The sequence below is a fragment of the Temnothorax longispinosus genome, chromosome 10 (assembly GCF_030848805.1).
Source record: "Temnothorax longispinosus isolate EJ_2023e chromosome 10, Tlon_JGU_v1, whole genome shotgun sequence".
In the NCBI taxonomy this organism is placed as follows: Eukaryota; Metazoa; Arthropoda; class Insecta; order Hymenoptera; family Formicidae; genus Temnothorax; species Temnothorax longispinosus.
The window spans coordinates 787,885-813,235 of NC_092367.1; the positions used below are offsets into that span (position 1 = coordinate 787,885).

A 25,351-nucleotide genomic window follows, 5' to 3' on the forward strand; every position below is an offset into this window, starting at 1 on the left:
TTTATTTTTAGCTCTCGCCATTTATTTCTCAGTATCTTATTTTCAAAGAGTCATAATTTCTGTGTTGCGTCGCGCACTCGACGCGCACTTTATTCGCGGGGGTAAATTCAACGCGCTCGAATGACGCCTACGCGCGATTAGCATGATTATAGAGAAGCGTTTATGGTCGTTTCGTCGAGAAAAATGAGATTCTCCGTGAGGTATAAAGCGGCGAGAGAGCCCCGAAGACGAAGGTACCGTTCTCTTATTGCTGGAAAGTATGGTAATCCGGCAAAGCGCGAAAGTTCTGCTAACGATTATTCAAGAGCGGCCCGTTCGCGCCGCACGGAAATTGGATCGAGGAATGAAATTCTTTCGTCTAATTAGAGCACAATATCCTCGCCCCGGCGAAGAGGGTTACACTCTAAGCTTACTCTTTTACCTGCCCCTTGGATCAAACGTTCCACGAGGATTAATTGCTTCCTGAGGATAACGGTGTAGGGGGTGTTTCGCGCATCGCTCGAGGGGGTTCTGGTTAAACACGTCTAACATGTCCCTTTGTGCCGCCGGATAATCGCAATTTCAATGCGGATCGAGGAACGCCGTCAAGGCAATTAATCCTAATTTCATATATTATCGTATCTCATTTTTATCGCAGCCATTTTTTGGTGGAGTGAAACGAATAAAGTTTTGAAACGAATAAAATATTTTGTTTCTATGTGTCAGGTATTAGAAATTTTTTTGATCAGAATATTATAAATTTCGTGACGCGCAGACGTTATTTGGAAAATAGATAATTAAAATTAGTATAGAGAGGCTTGTGATTTTCCAAGGAAATATCCAATTTTGCAATAACGTTATGGCAACATAGTGCGTATATTGGATGGTGAAGAGGACTCATCTGCCAACTTGTTTGCGCAGACGTTATTTAGCGCGGTATGTTCCATCGCGAAAACAGCATCATAGTCAATATCTACCCAGGGGCCAATAAATATACAGGTTACTCCGCATTGTTTCTCCGAACAAGGTATTCGACACATTCGCAGCATTATCGCTACAAATTGCTCCCCTCTCGCACGTAAAAGATAACTCTTTTAATTTTAGCGCATAAATCTAGGCTGCATATTAATTTTAAACATTTAATATCATCGCGCTCTGAAGATCACGTGAAATCGTACGAAATTGTGTTACATGGAAAAAATGTGCGCGCATCTGTTCCGTACTTAATGACAATGAGTCTGTTATGCATTAATCATGCTCCCGAGACAATACCGTAGACGCTAGTTGAGGGTTTCTAGGTGTTTCCCTATCCCTTTGAGCCTCTTGATCAACGTGATCATAGCGACGCGCTGAACTGTTTGCGCGGAGAGGCCGACCGCGATGCTACGTCCAGCCGTCCAGGATAGCCGAGTGTGGTTTGAGCGATCTCGCACGGCCAATGGACCCGCATAAATTAGAAGCGTTAATACGCGTTAGAGCAATCTCATCTTGGATATTGCTCGTGGGATAACATCACGTATCCGTCAGTATGTCCGCTATCGCGAATACGCGCATCATCGCGCGTATCCTTGTTGTCGAATTCTGCCCAGATCGTAAATAATCGATGACAACAAACGGAACGATCAATGAGGGTAACGAACAAAAATACATCTCGGATTATATATGTGTAAAATAAAAAAAGCAATAAACCGCGACGCCGGCCGCGGTTCTCGTGTTAATTAAATTCTTGCTACCGCGGCAAGTGGTAGAGACGCGAATTTGATTTTAAAAATTGAATAAATTCTGTAATTTTACCGGCGGTGTCTTCGCCCATACCGTACCGCATAACATTTTGTTTACTTTGGCGACGCGATGGCGGTTAATGGAAACGCTGTAATTAATTAAAAATGTTGTTGCGGTTGTGCGCGCTGTAGGGGGGTGCACTCTATAACGAATTAATTCGAGATTGAAATTGTTGCTGAATGTTTGTCAATTTGCCTGAGAAAAATACGGGAGATAGGTACCGCAGGAAGGAAAAATATTTATCCTTCCTTCTCCTGTGTGGATCGTGTCTCAATCCGAAAATTAAAAACAGTTAACGGATATCTAACGCGCGCGAAGCGGAGCGGCGCGATTTCAGGACGACGGCGACGGACTCTGCTAGGCGCAAACGGCGGCGATTGGACGCGCGGCGCCGCGCCGTGCGCGCCGGTAGCGTCAACTGGCCGGCGCGGCGCGCGGAGCCGGCCGCGGCGGAGCGGACTGCGGAGGAGCGTTCGATAGCGCGACCTCGCGCTACCCCCAGTACCCGGCAGAGCCTCGTACGGGAAAGTGCTTCGTCCGTCGCGTCGGTACTTTCGAAGCTCCCTCGTACGCGGGCCGCGTGCAAGCTTCACCGTCCTCTCTCTCTTTCTCTCTGTCTCTCTCTCTCTCTCTCTCTCCCCCTTTCTTTTCCTCCCTCTGTCTCTCTTTTCCTCACTGTTTTCCCACCCTCGTCCTCGAGGTCGTTCTCCATTCGACGTTTTTACGAATTTTTCAAGAGATAAAAGCGTCGTCGGTCGACGCTCCGATCGGCCTCGTCGCGAGCGCGGCAGAAGAACGGCAGAAGACAGCTCGCCGTTTAAGCGCGAGTTGCTTTCCTCGCGGCTGTCACGCGCGTCACACCGCATTCCTTCCTTCCTTCCTTCCTCCCTTGCTCGCTGCGCCTCGCGTCTCGTCCCACCCGGTGAACGCCGTTTTACGTGCGGTTGAGTTTGCGTTTTGTGAGCGGAGCGAACTCTTTGTGTTTCCGTGGATCCTCGTTTTTGCCCAGTGTCCTTTTGTTGATTTTTGAGGATTTTTCAACGGCCTGCCCTGCCCTGCTCGCACGAGAGCCCGGGGAGCGAATGAACGGACAACTTCCAGTGAGTTTTGTTACACACATTTACTCATGTCTTATTTCGCGCTATCATAGCCACGAATTGTTTGCTCTTCGTAATATAAATCGACGAGTTTGTTATGCGAGAGCGCGCGGGATGAAACGAAAGATCTACCTGCAGCTACGCTACGTGTTTTGAACGTGCAGTGCAATTAGATCCTCGACGCTTTATATCGCGTTTTGATTTATCGTTTATGAAACATAGTTTACCGACATACAGATTTTGGATTTCAAGGCGATTACCAGAGTGCACCAGGTGGTATCGCTCGTTTAAGGGCGCGCGATTAGCAAAATGGAGCAGCGCACCGCATGTGAACGCAATATAATACTTGACGCGTTAATTGTTGCGTTAATTATATTCGATGAATTGTGTTTTAACCCTTTTGCCGTTCTTTCCGTTACACCGTCTCATTAGCCTCTTTTTATTATCGTCGGAAAATTATAATTTCTTCGTGCGCATGTCGATCGATATCAGGCTTGATAAAATATATGTGCAAACTTTCTTGTAATCTCTGCTGCAATTAATTTTCATGGCTCGTACTTGTACTCGCGTTCTTTGTGCCGTTTTATCGCATTTTTAACATAAAAAAAGCGTGAAAAATGTGAGATTATAAGAAAGAAAGCATTAGAACGAATCTGAAATTATAATTTATGAATATTATATATATAAGAGTACCGAGTAGTCGAATACAATAGCACAATTAAAGGAAAAAAAGCAAAAGAATATAAAGTGGTTTCATTTTCTTGCTGATATAACGAAAAGAACTGAATGCGCGACATGTCAAAGACTCCGCGGAACATCAGCATTGTCAATATTGAAGCAGTAGCTTTCGACACGCGTTTCTCACGCATAGGGAAAATACGCGTTCCCGAGTCGGAACGGAATATCTCTCTGCCTTGTATAAACTCGCTGCATTCTCATTTAAAATAAATAGCGCGTGCGAAAGTGTCAGGTGTTTTAATTCTCGAGATCTCCGTGTCTTCGAAGGGAACATTTATCGTCGCCGGAAGATTTCTGTACGACGCCGCGCGCCGCCGTGCTCCGAAATTGAGCGCTGTCGATATTTCGGGTGAAGTGACGTTTGCGGTCGTACGATTTTATTTTTCCCGGGTATATCTCACCGGAGTTAGATCGTCAAGCGGGTCAAAAATATACGCGACGCGAACTTTTGGAAGAAAACGCCGGAGCGTCTGTTTCGCGCGGCGACGAAAGCGTATGGAAAAGTACGTTCGCCGATAGACCGCGAAGATAGACGCGGGATAAAAATTGCCGAGACTGTCAAGGGTCGGCGGGAATGCAACGGACGATTGATAGTCGTACCTCGGTGTTATCACCGTCGTAAATTCCCGCACGGCGCGGCGGCGCGGGCGTTCGGTTTACGCGTCCGCTCGCGATATTTTTCGCCACGGTATCGAAATAGAAAAATGTTTACGTCACGGGCCAGAAAGAAGCGTGATCAATATCGCGGGTGTCTAATTCCGATAACTCTCGCGATATGTATTTCAGGAATATTGTTATCGCGACCGCGTATCCTCAAACGCAAAATATCGCGGAATTATCGCGATTGTTAGACAAATATTGCGCGCTTCCGTTTCCACAATGTTGATTTTTGCCGTTATAACTTGAATATTATGGAACAGAGATGTTTTACGAGTTTAAGGGGACTTTACTCTTGTTACTCTCCTCGCGAATATTTTTCGATTTTAATCGATTCTCTATTTTTAATGAGATTTCTTACGTCCGTCGTGAAATTTATTCGTTATTTTTTAGACTTCGTTCTGTTTATTGCGACGTTGCTAATATGTGCGGTACAACAAACGCGAGCGAGCGTTAATGTGACACGCGAATGCGTAATTTGTCTTACAATGAGACTTCGGAGCAACGAGAGCACGACGACACGTCGCCCATTTCACCCTGGGACGATGCAACGTCACGAATCGCGAGAGCTTTGCACGCTTTCTTCCTCGCCGGTTCAACGAACTCCAGTTTCGTTCGATGTAGCTCAATCCGGAGAGGAATATATTCTCTCTCCCTGAAAAATCGTATATCATTAAACGGCAAGGAATAATCAAGGAAATTGCAAAAATTGCTCCGATACAAATGCACGAGGGAGATAATCCGATAAAAACGGAGTCCCGTTTCTTCTCGATCGCGAACGTGAAGTGGCGTTACGGAGAATTCGCGCGTAAGAGAGACGAAAATCTTCCGCCGTAGCGCGCGGGTATATACTTCCGCCACAGCCCTCTTTCTATGTAAATATTTACGTTTATGTTAGGGGCTTTACGATATGTAGCCTATGTATGAGGCCAATAGACGCTCGATCTGTAGACCATGCAGGAAATAGACTTTGGTAAAGGGCTCAGATTTTCCGAGGCATTCGCGAAATCAGATCGCGGGGGGATTACAAATATCGGGTAACTCTGCGCAAATCCCTTTGTATCTCTGACTTATATTACTGTTCCAATGGCTCATACTATATGTTGCTGCACAAAAGCAACGGGGACTTTCCAGTTTGGAATTTTAAACGTGTGCTACGAGGATTTTATCATGCATTCCAATGTGCGATTCATACGCCCGTCAGATTGGAAATTAAACTTATCGCAATCAAACTGACAAGTTAACATCTAGGGTTAAACGGCGTATATTCTTGCGGTATCCGCCGGCCGTTCGCGAATTCTGATTTTTTCATTGCTGGAACAAATCGTAGAATTTTAACGCTCGTCGTTGAGCTTCTTGGCCAAGGGGTAATTGCATCGCAATTCCCGTCCTCCTACCTCGCAATGTATGTTGATCCCATTAGAGAGTAAAACCAACGTGCGGCATAACGCACGAAACAGCGGTGCAACGGGTCGGATATATTTTTTTTGCCGCATGTCAGAGCAAGAAGGGATTCAAACGCGAGAGGGCGGAAATCTTTCCTGCCCATGCGACCGTATATCATTTCGGTTCTGCCACGTATATAAATCCGGTTATATAACGGCTCGTTTGCGTCCGTGTAAAGTGTAAAGGATAGGTCGTATAAAAAATATTTTTTCGGGTTTTCCGACATGAAAAAAAGTATCCTGACGGATGCTGGATGAGGACGCCGGGGAAGCAAGAAAGGACCAGCTGAATGGCCATTTTTAAGCATGAAAAATATATGCATTTTATATACATATGTACAAAAGCTGTTTCACCGATTACATTTTTTCACCACAGCTGATAAAATACAACTATTTAAAGTCAAATTAAAACGATCAGCCGTTATATTTATATTTATATTTCAACGATTATATTTCTTATTTTTAATCAATATGCTAGAACCATTTTCTGCAAAAGATGTTTAATTAAATATCCACATAATTACATACAATATTTGTTTACTTACTAATTTTGATGTTTTTTCGTTTGCAATAGATGTGTCTCGAGTTTTATTTTACACGCTCTCACGTTTCTCTTTACACCATTGTAGGCAAATTTCTTTTGTTCTGTCTTTATCTTTAGCGTCTTTTGAAATAGGATGTATTACCGGGATACGAACTCGTTTTGGTGAAATTACTTTGGTAATACTAAAGGACACAATCGTTGAGAAGATTGTTCCGTAGGTTTCAATACTATAATTAAACGAATATCACGAATTGGGTTTCGTAAATCCATCAATATGAATGAAATAAACTGCTACTTAAACGGTTTATTTATTATGTTGCTATACACTGCAAATCCAAGTGTGTTATTTTAGCCGAAGCTCTTCTTACACATTTCTTACTTTTATTTTTTTAATACGATTAAACGTATTAAATGACGTAATTTAACACGTAAAAAGAGCTTCTGTTTAATGTGTTATTTTTAGACGTTTATGCATGTAAAAATAACACACTTAGATTTGCAGTGTATGTTATAAGAAATTCGCGAATACTATTTATGAAGTGGACTTGAATTATCGGGGATATTTCAGATTTCTATACATCTTGCGCAACTTAATGCATGTAATTTGTAAAATATGTGTGTGTGTCTCGCCTTTAACATATTTAATTATTTTAAGAGCATCGCATAATATGCCAAACTGTCTATTTAATGCACCATTTTAAATACTGGAATATTTTCATTAAAACCGAGCTCTTGGACGAAACCCACGTTTTTTTTTATAAAATGTATCGTTAGTGTGCAAAAGGAAATAGCAAGAGATTACATCGTATCTTATGCGAGCGCTCAGCGTGGCGTTCTCACGTGCGTTTCAGAATAGTAATCGCGTTCGCGAATTCTGCGATGACTCTCTCATATTTGCAGTTTAAAGGGATAAAAAAGATTCTTTTTCTCTCGCTTCCTGGAAAATATATAACTGTATGAAAAATTATGACATCACCGGAAGGGAAATAAAAGTTTTAAATTATTCTGGCCCGAAAAATCAGAAATAAGCGCAAAATTATAAAAGTCAGTATAAAATGGAAAAGCGAATTTTTTTTTAAGTTAATCACGTATTTGTTTATATATGCGATTACAAGTACCGCGGTTGACGATGCGCAATTATTTCGAAACAGCCGACGCTATTTGCATCGTTGATTCTATCCAATCACGTTACGTACCTCAATTTTCCTAGTAATTGATCGACAGTTCGTCCATACGTTTGAACGTATGAAAAAGCAACATCGAAGCTCGACGAACGGTAGCGGGTAGTCTTTGAAAGATAGAGAGAGGGAGAAAGAGTATGCGAAAGTGTGGCAAAGAAAGAAAGTCAAGGATAGAGGGGCGCGAGAGGAAACTTGAGAGACGCCCTGGAGTATCTGCGAGGAGTATCTGCGAGAAGTGGCTGCAAGCAAGACTCGAAGAACCTACGAAATCTAATTCGAGTACGTACCGGTAGCGGGAACAGGGCGGGATGGGATGTAGAGCCCTCATGCATATTCAGCGTATTTGTGGCCGGAGTGCAGCTCCGGGTAACTCATTGTGCTCGACTACTCGCGGCGTTTGCCTCATCTCGACGACGTCGACGGCACGAGGGAAACGGACGAAAATTGGCCGAGGGTACATATTCGTTAGAAAGCCGCGCGCGCGACAGGTGAGGAAGGTGCCTCTCGCCTCGGTTTCCCTGTGACTCGCATTCTACCCCTCACCCTCGCGCACCTGCCGCCTGCCCCTACTTAACGCTTAATGCCAACATCGGGATGCGCGATAAGAGCGTCCTTGACGCGTATTTCCGGGAGCGGCTTCCGGTTCGTCCGGGAATGCCCGGCGGCGATGTCACGCTACAGTGATATCGTACGGTGACCTGATGTTTGCACAGAGGCATGAGAAACGATGCGCTCGCTCATTTCATCATTTTAGGCGCGAGTAAATATTGTAAATTTTGATTGACATTATACAATATCTCTGGCTCTTGCTAAAGATTTTAATTTTGGCGCGGAATGGCTCATAATCATCGTTTTCGTGAGAAATCTTGTACTGACTCTCTCTCTCTCTCTCTCTCTCTCTCTCTCTCTCTCTCTCTCTCTCTCTCTCGTTCAGTTCTGCGTCATTCCGGTGAAGAAGACCAAAGTTACAATATTAGCCACGGCGAGAGAAGAGAAAATGTAAAAAGTCATAGGAACTTGTCGAACTGGTTGATTACAAGGCCGATAATACTTCTCCTGATGAGATGATCCTTTTCAACTTTGTCACGCTGATTGCCGGCGTCGGGGTCTCTCCAATTCCGGAATACAGTCGCGACTGCCGTCGAGGAGGCTGTCGGATTACAGGCGCTAAGGTTTATGAACTTCACGCCGAAGTACATAGTAATCTAAGTTTAAGAAAGCTTCTGCGCCGGCCGACTACCAGAGAACACACAGAGACGAACAGTTGGAGCAGTTGGAATGGGACTTAATAGAATGCCGCGGGTGTCTGTCCTTAATCTTTGCACACTGAACTTGCCGTCTATATCGCCTCTATTTATCTCGGAATTCTGTCTATATCGACGCATAGAAGCTATCTTGATTACTTAATCTCGCCATATGCGTTAAATGCTTGCGATTATTTCTGCTACTATTTTTCATATTCAGACAAATCTCGAAGTCAATATAATGAAACGGAGGGGCAAAAGCTTATTGTTATCCTTACTGATATAATACTGTTATCATAATAGCATTATAATAGCAGGTGAGATTCAAAGATTTCTGACGCATTTTGCCGAGTAGGAAGAAACGCGCCGTGTAATTTACGAATGTTATTATATACCTTGTTAAGTATCCAAGAATGGCGCATAATTTATCGATATGAAATGACGTCTAATATCGCGCCCGAACTTGTGCCCGCCGATAAATTTCTAATTCATGGCGGATCATAAACCGAGCCCAAGTGAATATCAGCCAGGCATGTCGATTATGGGTCGGTCTGACCGAGACCGCGGGGACAGTGGAAAGGGATTGGTTTTAGGGGTCGTTACTTGGTTCTCGAGAGAAGGTGCTCTCATTGAGATTTGCATATCAATGGGAAATGTTTATTGATGGCCCGTCCGCCCACGTCAGAAAGGTAGAAGCGGGATGCGTCGGTAAACGGAAGAGCCTCCGCCGCGTGGCATCTCTGGACTGTATTCGTCTCACCAAGATTTACTTCCTCGTCGAGTAATCGTCTTTGAAGTAGCCAAGATGCTCCCGGTATTTTCAGCGTCATTTAACATCTAACGACATCCGCCCGGCTGAGAGGTCCTTCTGCCGTGGACCCATACCGGGACTTCCGGGCATGATCAACGTTTGTCTCGGTCAACGAACCAATAAAGGCTGAAAGGCCTCTTCTAAGTGGTTCTGCCTCTTTTCCATCTTATCGGAAGCGCTTTCTTTGAATTCCGCAAATGATATAGCGATCACCGGCTTTTGCATACTCTGCCTTTCTTCTTCCCTCGCCTCCTCTCTTTCGGTCTCTTATCAGCGAGATTAATATGACATCGATTCCGTCTTTGAGTTATTTGTCTCGAATAATAAGGATCTTTGGGTCTTATCGTTCATATTCTTATCATTAAAAGAACATTACCGGAAGCAATACGCTTTGATCAAAAGTATTTGGAGCGAATCGAGTATTTATTATTAGTATTATTACTAGTCACGCAGATAAAATAATTCAGTTATTCAAACTAGAATGTAAATACGGATTATCAATATAGATGCAAACGAGGTTTCCGTATCTTCTGTTTCTCGGTTATTTACATATCATTTCTCGAAAACATGCAACGCGTAGAAATGGGCAAAGATACCTGCACCAGGTACGAAACTCGCGCACAACTGTATGTATCTTGCTTTTCTCTTTCCGCCTCTCTTCGTGCTATTCTGCCGGAGATCAACTACCGAAATTCGTGGCTTGCCTTTGGAAGCCTCGGCTCAAGCACTTTGCATACGTTCGACCATGCGGAGAATAACACGCGGCCGTTTATAGCTCGTTCCTTCGCTATTCCACATTGACTTTGCGCGTCGTTCTTTTTTTATCTAAAAAAAAGAGACATGCAACTTGCTTGTTAAATTAAATATCGTTTTCTCTGACACACTAATACGACGCATTAGCGACGTGTTTACTCGTGTATATTTGTGTAAAGAGATTTAAACGATCCTAATTGAAATGTCGCTTAGGATTGTACCCATTAACCATATGTACGCCTGTCTCTTTCTCCTCTTGCGACACACTTTTTGTGACGTTGCGCAGAAGAGCGACTATTTACAGAAAATTTACAGAAACGCGTTTGGCGGATCCTTCGTGGCATTTTCCGTACGGTTCGATTGTGCCGCGGATAACGCAGGACCCGGCCCGATCTTGTACATTGCAGTCACGTAGGTTTCGATCGTGCGTTCCGTCTGATTTCGGATTCCTGGCGCCGGGTTTACTCGCGACCGATACATTGTCGGGTTTGTACGCGTCGCGGTACGATCTTGTCGGAATCGTTTCCGATTTTTACCGAACGCGTTTTACCGCCGATACAAATTATTTCTGCACGTGTGATTATCCCCGTTATTCGGATAGTTTGCCTCGCCTTGCGGCGTTTTTCGTTATTGTCACAGACGCCAACAACTTTGGCTTAAAAATTCGGAACCGTCAGATAATCGAGAATCGAGAAAATCTGGCAAAAGTCAGATGGAGAGATTAATAAATAAATTATAGAAGTATATTAAATGAGAGAAAGAAAAAAGTTACAAATTAAAATACAAAAGAATATTATCATGTTTAGCGAAGGATATTTTTGCAAGAGATAATGGGAATGCTCTGCAAAAAGGAGAATGAAAAGATTGCAAAGTATAACACGAAACAAATCAGTTTTCATATTTAACTGTAATAAAAAGTGCCTCTATTTTGAATTTATTTGAACGCTCGCAGTCGGGAGCACCTTCACGCATGAATACGAAGTTAACTACGTTAAAATTGCTTAATTAATATTTTAATTATGCGTGGTTCCTTTGTGGTGCATTCATATAGGGATTTAATTATGAGATGTTTAAAAGCAGCCAACCGCAATTTTTTTACTATTAAAGATTTATTTTATAGATTCGTGTCATATATACATTTTTTATTTGCCGCTTGCGCTTGAAAAAGAGCGACAAAAAATTCGGATTTTAGTTTCAGCCAGCGCTTTTCTGACGTTGGGGTGGTGGAGGGGTTTATTAGGGGTTTGGGATTGAAAGATTAGCTTGTCACGGCTTGGACAGATTTAGCCGATGCAGGGAAAAGTATGTTGCGGAAAGTATTCGGATATATGAGCGCATCGTTTTAGACCGCTCTATATAGTAAAATGTGCTACTGCGGTTGGCGCCACGGAAAGAATTGCCTTATCAATGTTGTAAATTCGCTAGTTTTGCCGTACGCGTGTACCATATTTCGCGCATGCACCACGATTCAAATTGACGTGATCCCCAGTAGAGAAATAAATCGGCGACACGAATTATTTTTTCATCCAGATGGTCGTTTTAAGCAAAATAGTTCGTGCTATTGGCTGATTTATGTGTTGACTTTAATAGTTGGTTAGATAATAAGTCAATTTGCTATTCAATCTTATTTCTTTTTTCGTTCATTAACAATTCATTTAATGATGAAACATCAGCTGTTGTGTACGTCATAGCGATTTACGCCGCAGACAGTGTAAGAATTAGAGTACAAATTATGAGCTAATTGTTTATTGATAATTATTAACTCGTTATTTTGTTACTTTTTAGTCACAGTTATCTTTAGTTACAATGTCTTATCTTTTACCGTTAAGATAACAGTCGTAAGGGCGCCTTATCTCATCGATAGAATTTGCAAATCACGAGGTAACCGGTTTCGAATCGTACGCAAGTGAGGTACTACGAGTTTCGATTGTAGTGTAACGCAGACTCGCGTCGCGTAACTCGCGATCTTTCTTCCGTCTCTTCTTCCGGTAGACAACGATCGACCGCGACGTCAGCAGGGTCGATATCTGGCTCGGGTGCTTTGTTGTCCCGCCGGTTGTTTCTACTTGAGCGGTCCACGATGTAAATTGGATTCGCGGAATCAGAATGGAAATTCGTTGGTACGTAAACCGCGCGGTTCTTCGAGCTCTTTTTCACATCGCGCACGTATAGCTACGATATTTCACGTGGTCCGGGGTATCTTCGAGGAGCAGCAGGGGGTAAGAAGAAAGAGGGTCAGCCGCGCGGAACAAGGAGAGGATTTTTGGCGGGTCGCGAGGGGTGGTCGCATTGATTCTTCGCCGAAGGTTCGGTATGGTGCCGGTACACAGAGAATGGTTTCCAGCCTCCGCCGTCACCTTCTCTCGCTCATTCGCTCGCCTCAAGAGCTCCCTCTCGCTCGATAATGGAGGCCTGCAACGAGATACCTGCTCTGCTCGGCCTGCCCAGGCCTGCCTGCCCGCTTATGCCGCACTCATTGTATGTGTGCGTGCACATATTTGCAAAAGTTACGTATGTGCGAACGATGGCGTCCGCGCCAGCGCGTGCGTGTGCATATGCATACATGTGTGCGCAATGTTCTCCCGTGAGCTAAAGCGTACGTACGGGTGATGCATCGAACGGTGGGGGGATACGGAAGCAGGGCACTTTGCGTGATTGGGCCAGGTTCGTGAGGCACGACGGGTCTTAACCTTCTCGTATCTTACTCGCCTGCCTCGTGAAGCCTCGCCGTTCGCTCTCGACGAAACTTTCCTGACACCCAGTAGCGCGATGCGCCAAGCCGAGCCACGCATGGCTGGCAATAACGGGAGATAATGGAGAAATCCTTTCCGGATTCTAATTTAATCCTATTTTATTGTAGAGGGGTACCTTTGTGCCCCGCGGAATATAAGCAAGCATATATCAGAATGTACGTTGTCCGAAGATAGTCATTGAAAAATGCGAACACACGAAAATTCCGATTTTTACAAAAGCTTTGTACACGTTACTCTTTTCAAAACCTTCAGTTGTCGGACACGTGGATTTATCTCTTAAAGAGTTTATCTCTTAAAAGACCTTTCCGACTGTGTCCACGTATATTTCTGGACGACCATTTTACGTGAAAAATGTCAAATTTTATAAAAATAGAAATACAACAGATAAAATCACGGGACTGTAACAATTTATAGAATTGTGAATATAAATGCGGATATCATATATCTTTTTCCGTGCATTTTGATTCAGCGGAATTTCTTCGCACGATCGCGGAACACAGTTAAACCCATCCGAGCGTCGACACGGGAGATGACATCTGCCTCGCTTCGCGCGCTCAAGGCCGTCACGCGCGCGATGTTTCCTCGCGTTGCATCGCGCGTTGAGATCCAGGAAATTTCACCGCCGCGCACGAACACGTATATGATAATGGCGCTTTGTGCTGCAAAGATGATTCCCAGAGGATCTTTCCGGGGCGCGCCGACACCCGGCATTGTCGGGTCTGCCGCGGTTATCGTTCGGGCACATCTACCACGTGAAATTACTTTGACGAATTAATCACACTCCGTAGAGTTCTCTCGCTAACCCCAGTGATAAACTTCGAATTTCCACGGACACTTTCGCTCTGTTCGCGTTTCACGGTGTAACGGATATTATCCGTATATAGCTATACGCGTACGGATCCGAGGAAGTAATAATTGCTTTCCGCAGGATTCTTCCTTGCTTCGGCGAACATCCCTCCCCGTTTCTTTCGTTATCGAACGCCAGAGAGAATTATTCGTTATTATTTCGACTGTACCGAGAATATCGATATTATCCGCCTTTTCTCGAACGTAAAAAGCTATCTTAGCTCTTTGTAAATCCTCGCGAAAGGCACTTTTCTCGATTGAGAAGAACCGTATAGCGTCATCTCTCTCTCTTTCGCTCTCTCGCCTTCATTCTCCCTCGCTCTCCCACTTGCCCGCGGTAGATTTCCGACTGGGGTTTCTCCACGTTTATCGGGAAACGACGGTAGGTCGGGTGGTGGGTAATTTGGTTACGTGAAGTATTTTTATCGAGCGGCATCGGGGAGAGAGTGTACGTTAGCGAGAGACAGTGCTTTTGCCTCCCGTATAGGAAATTCGCGGACGCTGCAGCGTCCCTCATTCAGAAATCTCGCGAGCCAATGTTGTACGCGAATGTTACGAAAAGGTCCGCGTAAATTTGTTAGCATCATGATACGTTTTACGTAACGAGAACTGCGAACTGATTACTCTATCCGCGGAAGGAATTGTGTTTCAGATGCCGCCCCGTTTCACGCCTCGCTGTTTCTCGCTCAACGAAGAATTTCCATTCGCTTTGAATTTCTCAAGCACCCTGTACTTTACCGTGACTTCGGGATTGCGAAACGCATGCACAGTCTATACGGAAGTCCGCGGGTTTTCGCCATGAAACGTTATCGCGGAAACGTTATCGTCGGCGCGCGGAATGGCCACTAAGTTGCAACGTTCTCGAGTCTCGAGAAAAATAACTTCCAAGCAGTTTCTAAAGTGTCATAATTTTTGCATTCGCTACCACTTTTCTCTCCAACTTCGCGGCTCTATCGGACAGTAATATTCCTATATAGAGCATCGGCGTTCATCCTCGAAATAAAGCTCCCTTAGAAGCAGCGCGAATAAAAAGTTTCTTAATCTGGTCAGTTAGAACTTTATTGCTCCAAGCCTGATATATCGTTTGATCCGTCATTCGTGATTTAAATCGCAATTAGTCGGAAAGAAGCGTCCCGGAAATAACACATCGACTATACTCGTCCTGGCTCTTGAATCAATGAAGAAACCGAATAACGTCCGTAGAAAACGGGCGGAGAACCCGTGTTGGAGGAGGAGGCAGGTAAAACCCCGGCGCGAAGAGAAATATCCCCTTGTGGCAGCGCTCGCCGCATTCCGCAAGGATCATTACGTCAAATAACAGAAATCTTCCGAATCTTGCCTATCCATCCTCCTTCCCTCGCTCTCGCTCTCAACGCCCTGTTCTCCTCTCGCTCGGTTCTCTCCCATCCATCGTCCTCATCCTCCTTCCGTTATTTCCCCGGCCTGGCCCCCTCCTCCCTCTCCCGCCTCTCCGTGCTCGCTCGCGCGGCCACTTCGGCAGCCGGTTCTACGTCTCGTACGGTCTGTTAGCCTAACTTCGTGCCGGATCCGTGCATTGCCGCTGACTGCTGCAATGGTGCCCTTACCGCCTGCAAATGGCGTGGAATCGTGCAGGTATAGTCAGCTTTAGTGGTGCAATTCGTCACCGCGGACGCGGACAGGTCCCAGTGCACCTGCATTAAACGGCGCGCGAACAACCGATCGGGTGCTTGAATGTCGTGTCTCTTGACAGGAATCTCGAGTGGCGCGGTCGACACGAGTCGTTCTCGGGGCACACGTCATATACGCGAGGCGAGGCTCGTTTTTACAGCGCGCGCGGAATAATATTCCCCGACTGATTTTACGATTAACGCTCGACAAGCCGTAAAAAGGCACGAAATAGCACGAGATAATTTCTATTAATACTTTAAAAGAGCAAATGTGCTTTTCAGCAGCCGTACACAGTATCGATTAAATTTCGAGTGATTTCAGCCGAGACACATATATATATATATATATCGCGAGTCTCGCCGATCGAAACTTGAATGTCGTTGAATTTAAGCTCCTTCCGCGTGTGCTCCCCTGCGTGAGTAATTAGTCACTTCGCTGGCGTGCAACATTCCGCGGTAATAGCCGATTTTAGCACGGCCTAAAGCCGATTATACTCGCGGCCGAATAATTCACGGTTAATTGTAGGTGATATAAATTGTCGCTGCGCCGATCTACTGACGTAATTAGTAAATATGGAATTAACGATCCCTCGCTAATGCATGGCGTAACGTTATCGCGCAATATTTCGTGAATATGTATGCGTTTTGAGACCCGTGGAGAATTTCCCATGTTCATGCTTTTACGGCTGTTCGCCGGTGGCGCCTGAAAAAGATCGTACGTTAATTGTTTGATTACGTTAACGATTCAATTAGCTACTCGCAATTAAACCGGCTTTGAGATCACAGTCAACTATCTCTATTGCGATCCTTGCATAATTCTAATTTTCAATAATGTGTAGGCGCGCGTATATTATTGCTCACACCTGTTTGAGATACTCGATACAATTAAAGTGTGAGTATTGGTTCAACTCATGCACTTTTTCAATGAGTTGAGGATAACGAAGTTATTCGTCACTCTGTCTCTTTACAGTCGACGAAAAATATATTTCAAAATTTCTTACTTAGGTAATATTTCCATAATACTCGCATATTAACGCTGTTTCTTGCAGCCTTCCGATTACAAAAGGGTGGATAACGCGGAAATGCTCTTCCCCGGACAGATACGATATTCAGATCTAATGAATAGCACACGAGAGAGGAATGCGTGCACGCGAGCATTACCGATCAACAACGCACGCAGATCGCGCTACCATCTGTCAGGGATTCCGTTTAATTCACGGGGGGAAAAATGAGGAAGTGCAGGAATTCAATATCCGCGTCGGTGCTTTCCTGCTCGCTAAAACGTTTGTGTCTGATTTATCCCGCTATTTTACGCTCTCGCTCGATCGGACCTCGCAATTACATCGGCTTCGATCCCCTGATTACGAACGATCTCGGAGCGATCGTCCGGCACAGCTTCCACGGGGCATCAAATGCAATCACGCTAGTTGCGACGGCAAGAGCTTTTTGTCAGATAATTTGATTTCTTTCTCTGCAACCTAGGCACAGAGGCACCTTTCCTATACGTACGTAAGAGGCGACCGACCTCATCCTACCCCTCCGTTGTCGCTTCGTTACGTGCGCGCGTAAACGTGACTAGACATTTTTCCGCGATTGCACCCATTCACCCAGGGCGAGCAGACTCGATTTTCAGTAATTTCACGGAATTCAACCGGTCAGGGCCGAATCATCCTCTCTCATTCGCGCGTGATTATACGCGCGCGAGTCCTTCGGCTTGCCTCGCTTTAAAGTCAGAGAGCGGACGGAGAAGAAAGAAGCAAGACGTAATAAGTAGTCGGGGTTGAGTTAGGGCGTGTCAGGCGTCGGTAAAGAAAGGTTGCGAGCTGCGGTAAGAAAGGTGAGATGAAGAGAGAGAAAAAGTGAGCGAGGGGAGAGCCGTGTGGACTGTGGACTAATGCCGAAGCAGAGGACGCTTCGAAGAAGACTAAGAAGGACTCGTGAAGTAGACCAGGTTCGATTTGATTGAACTCCCGCGTGACACCGGCGTGGAAAACTACACCGGGAGTAAAAGTTTCCGCGAATTTCAAATAATCCTGAATGGGATGCAATTTGCGGAGACAGAATTCCGACGTTCAACCGGCAAAAGTTTGCTGTATCCAGCGTTTTCGCGAGGATAGATCTTTTCGTTACTGCCACGAAACTTGTTCCGCCACTTGCGAATTCGGTCGAGGCGTCTCTTCATTCTGTTAGAATATACGTTTTGCGCGCATTTATATGTATATATAGATATATATTATATATATATTTTTTTTAATTACTAAAGATCAGAATCTATTTAATAGACGTTTAAGAAGTGTTGGAAAAAATTATTTGTTATTGGGGCGATTTATATCGTGGATCAAAGATCTTTAGTCTATTTGACGCGGCGGTGAAATAAAAATACCGAGATTAATATTAACATTGATTGACATTTTAAGTCTCTGTTTTTACAATCTTAAATTGTATATCATACGTAACGACCTAGATTTCAAATTATCTCGAGCAATTTAATTATATAAGATAGAAAAAAGTCGAAAGAAATACTTCTCTTATGTGTATGCCGTATTAGTATGTATGTCAGGCTGCTCGCTGGCGGTGACGGCAGAACGCATTTCTTCGTTATCAATCAGGCCATAAATTATAGCAGGCTCTTACGTTCATTCATAGGATACTCACGCACTCACGAAGTGACATAATCGACCCTGTTCCCACAGTAACTCAATGGAAGCGTTTTACGTCTAACAATACGACGCGTTGCCGTGCATCTCCCTCGTCATCATCATTCGTGAGGTCGTTGAAGTTTTAAGCGGCGCTATATGATATTCACGGACTTGGTTTCAACGTTTCTCACCGGTATTAAGCGTTAAGTTAAATAAACGGAATATGAAAATGTTGCAGCGACTTTTTAACACCGTTGAATTGCGATAATATTTAAAAAATGTCGGCGCCAGTTCATTGCGTATAAATCAGATCTGTAATGACGAAAGTCGTGGTGCGCGTGTTTCTTATGGAAATATACTGTAATTGGTTTGTTATAATGGACTTAACTGCCAGGCTAATTTAGGTGAGGTAGGAAAACCGATCCCCTTGATATGTTTATCTATTTATCACTGGCTGCGGCTAATAAAACCTGCCAAAGTGCAACTTTCGACCAGCAAATCGTTGTCGATCTGCACGCGCGTTACCCCCGTGGGAAAATTGGTCTGTCCAACCGATCCCAAGAATTCTGCCCTGCAGTCTCTCGGACTTCTTTCAGGAAACCTTCCTTTACCCTCCGTTTGACGCGCCTCCTTCGAGGCAGTCCTGAGCGAGTATACGGTCGCTCAGGACATATTTGGGCGCATAAGAGGTGTGGTTTTATCTCGATCGATTCTGTGAAAATTATCCCGTCGCGTGAGAAGGGATGATGCCACCTTTTCCTTACCTCACCGGTACGGTAGAGCCTACACATAACGGATGTATAATACATGCCGTCACTGTCTAAGCCACCTGTCTCCCCTCTGAAATCATAAATCCACGACTTCGCGGCGTTTCTCGAGCATATTATTTACGTTCAACGCTCGGAAAAGCGATTTTCCCCTCTTGCTAGCGAGCGAGTCTCGTCGTGCAAAATTAAACTGTGCCGTTTTTTTTTGCATACAGAATGCATGTTCAATCGGCATTTCGCAAACCTCATTTTCGTGTACAATTTTTCAAGGTAGTGAAATGCCTGCGATACATCTGACAAGTAATAATTACGCGCGAGTTTCTTTTCACGTAGTTGACCTCTGAGAGCATGAAGATTGCATAATGCGTCTCATTTCTGAGATTTTTGAGAAAAAATCAAATTTCGTTGATGTAAACAAATTTCGTCTATTAAAATTATTATTCACAGTTCATCCGAAAATTATAAACCGGAAGTAACGATCGATTTTTGACATTATAAAGTAAAAAAAAAAAAACAAGAGAACCAATTAAGCCATTATGTCTATATGCAAAGTTTAGCTTAGTTATTCGAGGTATAAGTCGCATTTTTCTAGAAATGAAGTCATCAGTCGACTGTGCCTGCGATCGATATTATTCATCGACGTTTTGCCGCTTTAGCGCCGTGACTTTAGCCCGCCAACCGACATTGCAGTCTTTGCGGTATTGCATTCCTCGCTCCTTCTTGCCCCTGATAGAGGAATTTACCGACGACCCTCCGGGGTATCCGTTAATCTCGAGATCAACGGATTAAAGTGAGTTCGTGCCGTCCACACGAGAGCGCGGAAGAGCTGATATCGGCGACCCGAACATTTCGTCGTCGCGCCGAATACAGTTATGGCAGGGAATACAAATGGCATGCCCATCGTGGAATTAACAAGCAGCGTAATTTCTTTTCGCGACAATTTTTTTCTATGTTATGAGACAAGAAACTGAAAGCTCGTTGCTCAATATGCCGTCGAACAGTTTTCTTTTTATGCGCAATATAAGATTCAAATTTTTCTAATTTAATTCTGGAATACGTTATAGCCATCATAACATTCATATAATCAGATTATTAATTTAATAATAAATATTTTTTTATGCGATAAGAATTTTCTTTTGTTGTATCGTACAATTTTGTGTTTACTGTTTTTTATTCGTGATAAATTCGTCAAGTATTCTCTCACGATATATTCGTTAATCTCGAGATCAACGGATTAAAGTTTGTTCTGACTGTACGAGGAACTGACGAAACGAGCTGTCTTCGCTTCCCCGTCTACCTTGCCTCTTTTGCCTCTCTCTCTCTCTTTCTCTCATCTTCCGCTAGATCCAGCATCAGACTTGGATATGAGCCTTGACTTCGAGGCGGAGCCAGTATTTCTCGACTAATCTTGAATTCATTGTGCTGTGCTAACACGAGATAACTGAGGCGTTCAATAATAATTCCATAGTCAAATGAAACATTTCGGTGGCATGAAGATTACGTTGTGTCCGAGATTAAACATATAACTAAGGTAGAGTGTGCATATTTAAACGTCATTATTTAATGTCGAATTATAATTTAAGCTAGCGGTTTTCAGGTCAACGCTAGAGGCAGTTTAGTCAGACAGTTTAGGAGGGAAATACAATTATTATAGTTATATAAAAATTAGTTTTTAGCTTTAGCTATTAAAGCCTATTTGTTATAACTTTAGTGTGAATGATGCGATGAAAAATGAGATCAGGTTAAAGTAAACGCATGCACCGGATCTGAAGGACTCTCGAAGAATTGCTCCATTCACGATTCCTTCAACTCGCCCGTGTTAGTAAACATAGGACGCAGTCAGGATTACTCATACTATCGCTACCGGTTCTACGGAGATCGGTATACCAGTCCTCCTCAAACCGTCCTTCGGGTTCATAGTCAGATCACTCTCCAGCGGTACCGACGTAGGCTGGACCGAGAGACAGTCGTATAGACGAGGACAGAGAGATGTGGAGATGGCTTGAGATACACCGTAGCGAGCAGAGATGTGTAACGTATGGTCGGAGGGTCGAGATGTTTTTAGAGGAAGGGAGAGAGAGAAGCAGGTAGGAAAGGTGAGAGACGGCCGGCACGGCCGAAGCGGGAGAAGATGCTGTAGAGGGACTGGAGAGAATTGCGAGACCACGGATGGTAGGAATATACGCCGATGGGAAGAGAGTAAAGGGAGAACCTTGGTTCCGCCATGGTGGTAGGGATGGAACGCGGTTTGTTCACTTTCCCGAACGATCAGCCCGCTTCCTCAAGGCGCGGTCGTGACCTCCCGCCGGTCGGAGAATCATTGCCGATGTGAAATTTCGCCGTGCTATCGTTCTACGATCTCGGGTCCGTTCGCAATCGTATTCTTCTCGACTTGATTGAGTTTAGCCGTCAAATCGCTGCCAAATCGACGGTATACTCTGGCGCGTGCTCGTCTGACCCAACGAATTAAAAGCACAGTCGCTACGTCGCGTCGCCTGGTCGCCTCTTTACTTTCTCTTAACGCCTGCTTTTTATACCACTATCTCGACCGATAACCGTTAGTCATTAATTTATATTCGTATCTTACGAAATGTCGGGGAGAAATACGAGAGGTACACGGATTAATTATTGTAATTAAGAGGGCGTTGAGCGATTTTCAACGCTGGCTCTTCCGTCGCGTCGGCACGACGACGTTATTGTAGATCGTATGCCTTTATATAACTTTGCGATTGTGCAAGATTTATACTCGACTGCGCGAACTTCGAAACTGCAGTAACTTGCAACGCGGAGTACGGGCGAAACATTATGTGCACGTGGAACGTGAAACCGCCGTGGAAGAAATTCGAAAAGTTGTCACGTAGCTTCCTTTGAAGGGCAAGAATAGTAAGGGTTTCGCGCTCTCGCAAAACGCGTCATCGGATGCGTCGCTTCCGAAACCGGTTTTCAAAAATTGCAGGAACGACTGACGGTCAACAACTGACACCGGGTATTGCATCGATCAGTTTAGATTACGCTTTTGCGACGACGCTTGTAGTGTCGAGCAACGTTGTGGACACAATACGAAAGTTAGGGAGACAATCTAAGCTTATATTGTCTTGTCGGTGACATTCGGGAATAAGTTGAACCGAACTAAGTTCAGTATTGTTACAAATTGTTACCAAAAGCATTAGCATGGCGAAGGATAAAAGATGTCTTCGAATTCAAGCGTTGCTATACAATATATCGCTCAACGGAACTGCAGTATTTTGTATTTTAGTTAGAGAATTTATTGGTACATACATCGATACATATTTTTATAAAATCATTCATCGTACGCGATATATCGAATAAAATTCACTACAGGGGGGTAAAACTCCACGGTATTGTCGGGCCCGTTGCTCGTTTGTAGCGAGAGATAACCATTCGCAGATAAGTCGAGCCTCTCCTCGATGACGAGCGAAGGCGGCGAATTTCCGAGACAATGCCGGGCTTTGCGTGTCAGCGAAGTCGTGGGAGGACATCAACATCACGCTTGTACGACGTCGACGGATTCCCTGGGGTGGATCGTGCAGCCTCGTCTGCCTCGTTCCCCCTCAACTGAAAAGCCAGGAGACGGTTGCCGGTTGTGTGGTTGGCGGCGATCGGACGAGGGAGGGAAACTCTACAGGTCGCGTCACTCGTTGTGGCGTCATCGCGGCGCGCTTTTGTCGTACTAGTACCATAGCGCCCTTCGGGCGCCGTTCCCATTGTTCTTTTTTTTTTGCCCAGCTGGTGAAAGCGCAGGGCTTATCGCTGGCAATGGCGTATATTGGATTCTCATCACTCCGCGGCGATAATTCTTGTCGGCCGACCCACGGAAATGCGCGCGTCCCCGATGCCTCTGACAGCGGTCTCCAAAGTTTGGCGATGCCCGACACGTCTCGCCCGCATGCCGCACATTCGACCGCCTATCATTTCCCGCGTACTCATTCAATTGTTTGTTATGAATCCCTATTATTTGATATACACAGGCCGTTCGATAGAGGGGTAGAACCGCGAGGGATTGTGGAACTTTGAGAAATATATCGTCACGAGTCTCTCTTCCATTATGAACTCCGATATCGTCAGCACTCAGTACGGATATTGATATCACAATAAGGGAGGAAAGTAATTTCGTTAATCGCGCGGCACTATCCTATTAGTACATGTCAATATATCAATTATTATGTATTAAATTAACGCATAATATATCCGTCCTACAACGATGGATGATCGCGAAAAATTATACGAGCGGCTTTCAAGTTACGCCAATTCGATTGGAAACGTGTCATTATTTAGTAGCGTCTATCGTGTGAGATATAATATTCTGTTATTAAGCATCGCATCAGGGCGTATCAGACTATTCTGCTGAAATATCCCTTCTCCTAAGATCGGGCTACCGTTACTCAGCGTGCCCCGGCATTCTGATCGAATTATAGTCCTTATGTCCTAAGACCAAGCTGACGCTCCTACGGGGCTTACACGAGGCGCGCCTGAGCCTGATACACGTCCAAGGTGAACCGGTGTTCAGAGAGGACCGCCAGCAAATACCTGTAGGTACTCTACATACTCCGTGGCTTGAATGTTGCGGACGTTCGTCGCACGTGTAACCTTAGGCCCTTGTTACGAAGATCCAGCATCTCGAGAGTCGAGGCTGCGACAATGAATTCCAAATTTAACGTTGTTGCCTCGATAAAACGTAAATTTATATAAATACATATTGTTATATAAATACATGTGCAACAATGCTCACCGGTGTACATTCGATGCGAAAACGGAAGACTTTGCGTCGATAATATGCGGGCTGTAACTTTTTTCTCGCAATTCGCGAAACGATAGAGTTCGGATAATTACAACCACGATTTATATATATGACACGAACGAATGAACATCGCGTAGCATAAATGAAATTCATGCCGCTCGATTCGGTAATAGAGCGCACAGGTTTTACGATACGACAATCGCGAATGGCTCAATTATTTAATTAAAAATAGACGACGAATGCGACACTCGCATTCTGAAAAAAAAAATCATACATTTTTTTATTACACAAAAATTGAGACACATTTCATAATATTTCAATTTGTAATATTTTTTTAAATATAAAATAAAAAATATGAAATTATAATTATCAAACAGCTTATTAAATGTGAAAATTTTGTTTTTACAAATGTCATTTATAATTTAAGGTACGTAATGATTATTACTATAGATGTTGTTATATTAACGTATTGAAAAAATACATCTTCTTCGTTGGCGAGAAAATATTTGCGCAAACTTCTGCAGGTGTTTTGTTGCTTGATTTATTGTTAAATCGGTTTCTGCACTTTGAGGAACAATTTGAAAGTTTTCCTGCGTACGTAGCAGATTATTCTTGAGAGAAATCAATTTTCTCATAAATCTCGAGCCGTGAAAATTTCCTGACCCCGATATGTTCTAAGAAATATATACTGCAAAAGATGCGAATTTTGTTTCTCAGTTGCTTGAAAAGTAAGCGAGTTACTGGTATAGTACGGCCGCATATTTCGCAACTTTACCGTTCCCATTACTTCTGCAGTCATTAATTAACGAGCAGATCGTTTTTCGATAAATGTTACGCCGTTGTGGCGGCATATAGAAACCCTTTGTGACAGACAGCTCGATTTGCACAATCGTCGGGCATTTTCAATTCAAACAATTCCGTTACGAAGATTCGTCACCGATCGTTTCTCACGGACCGTTAAGCCGGACAATAAAAAAATTTTTATTCTTATCTTGTGTGGCGGGGGCGATAACCGCGGTACCTGCTGTAAGTTTTCCTACTCGGTAGAAGAAAAATTTCGCCGTCCATACACGCTCACGGACGCGAGATCGAACGTTAATCCACGAAAGATCGAGAGCGATTTACGAGTCCATAAATTCGCTTCCGAGGGATTTCTTGACGAACGTTCAAGCGAGACGGGGAGAACGGCGGTGGCGTCGGTGTAAAAAAAAAAAAAGAATAAACGTCGGTAGAAAACTCCCCATCCCCTTAGCCTCGTTTCTCAATGTCGAATCAGACGGCTCGCAAACGCGTCGAAGGCGTTATAAATTCACATGTCCGGCAGAAGCATGCGACCCCGGCTACACTTGCAACTGTACATATTCAAGTCGCGCAGTTGCAACGCTCGGAAACGATAAATCGAATCTTTTAAGAAACGTCCGTACGACATTGCGACATTTTGCGGTTTCCTGAAATAAAGTGAAAGGTTTATTCACTGATGTATTTACAGGGAGGAGTTGAATAAAAAGGAAATATATTGAAATCAGTACAATCGGCGATTGAAATAAAAGGCTTAAAACTCGCGATTACAATTTTCCTCAAGCAATTTACTTCTATAAGTCCTGCTCCTGATGGTAGCCGCTGCTCTCCCGAATTTCGACGATCGTGTCTTGAAAGCAGCGTACTCCTCGAGCGTATGCTAGGACGTTGCTTTCTCGAACGCGCCGG

The 25,351-nt window shown here is 44.2% G+C and overlaps 1 protein-coding gene across 11 annotated transcripts in view; it reads left to right on the forward strand.

The window, feature by feature from the left end:
* Positions 1-25,351, forward strand: part of LOC139820380 (protein turtle) — a 265,980-nt gene that overhangs the window by 31,201 nt on the left and 209,428 nt on the right. For 2 of the 11 annotated variants that reach the window (XM_071790579.1, XM_071790580.1), the window contains exon 1: positions 2,274-2,861. The exons of the other annotated variants lie outside the window; for them this stretch is intronic. The gene's annotated coding sequence lies outside the window, so the exon portion shown is untranslated. Of the gene's footprint in view, positions 1-2,273; positions 2,862-25,351 lie in introns of those variants that run through there. 11 annotated transcript variants of the gene reach the window in all.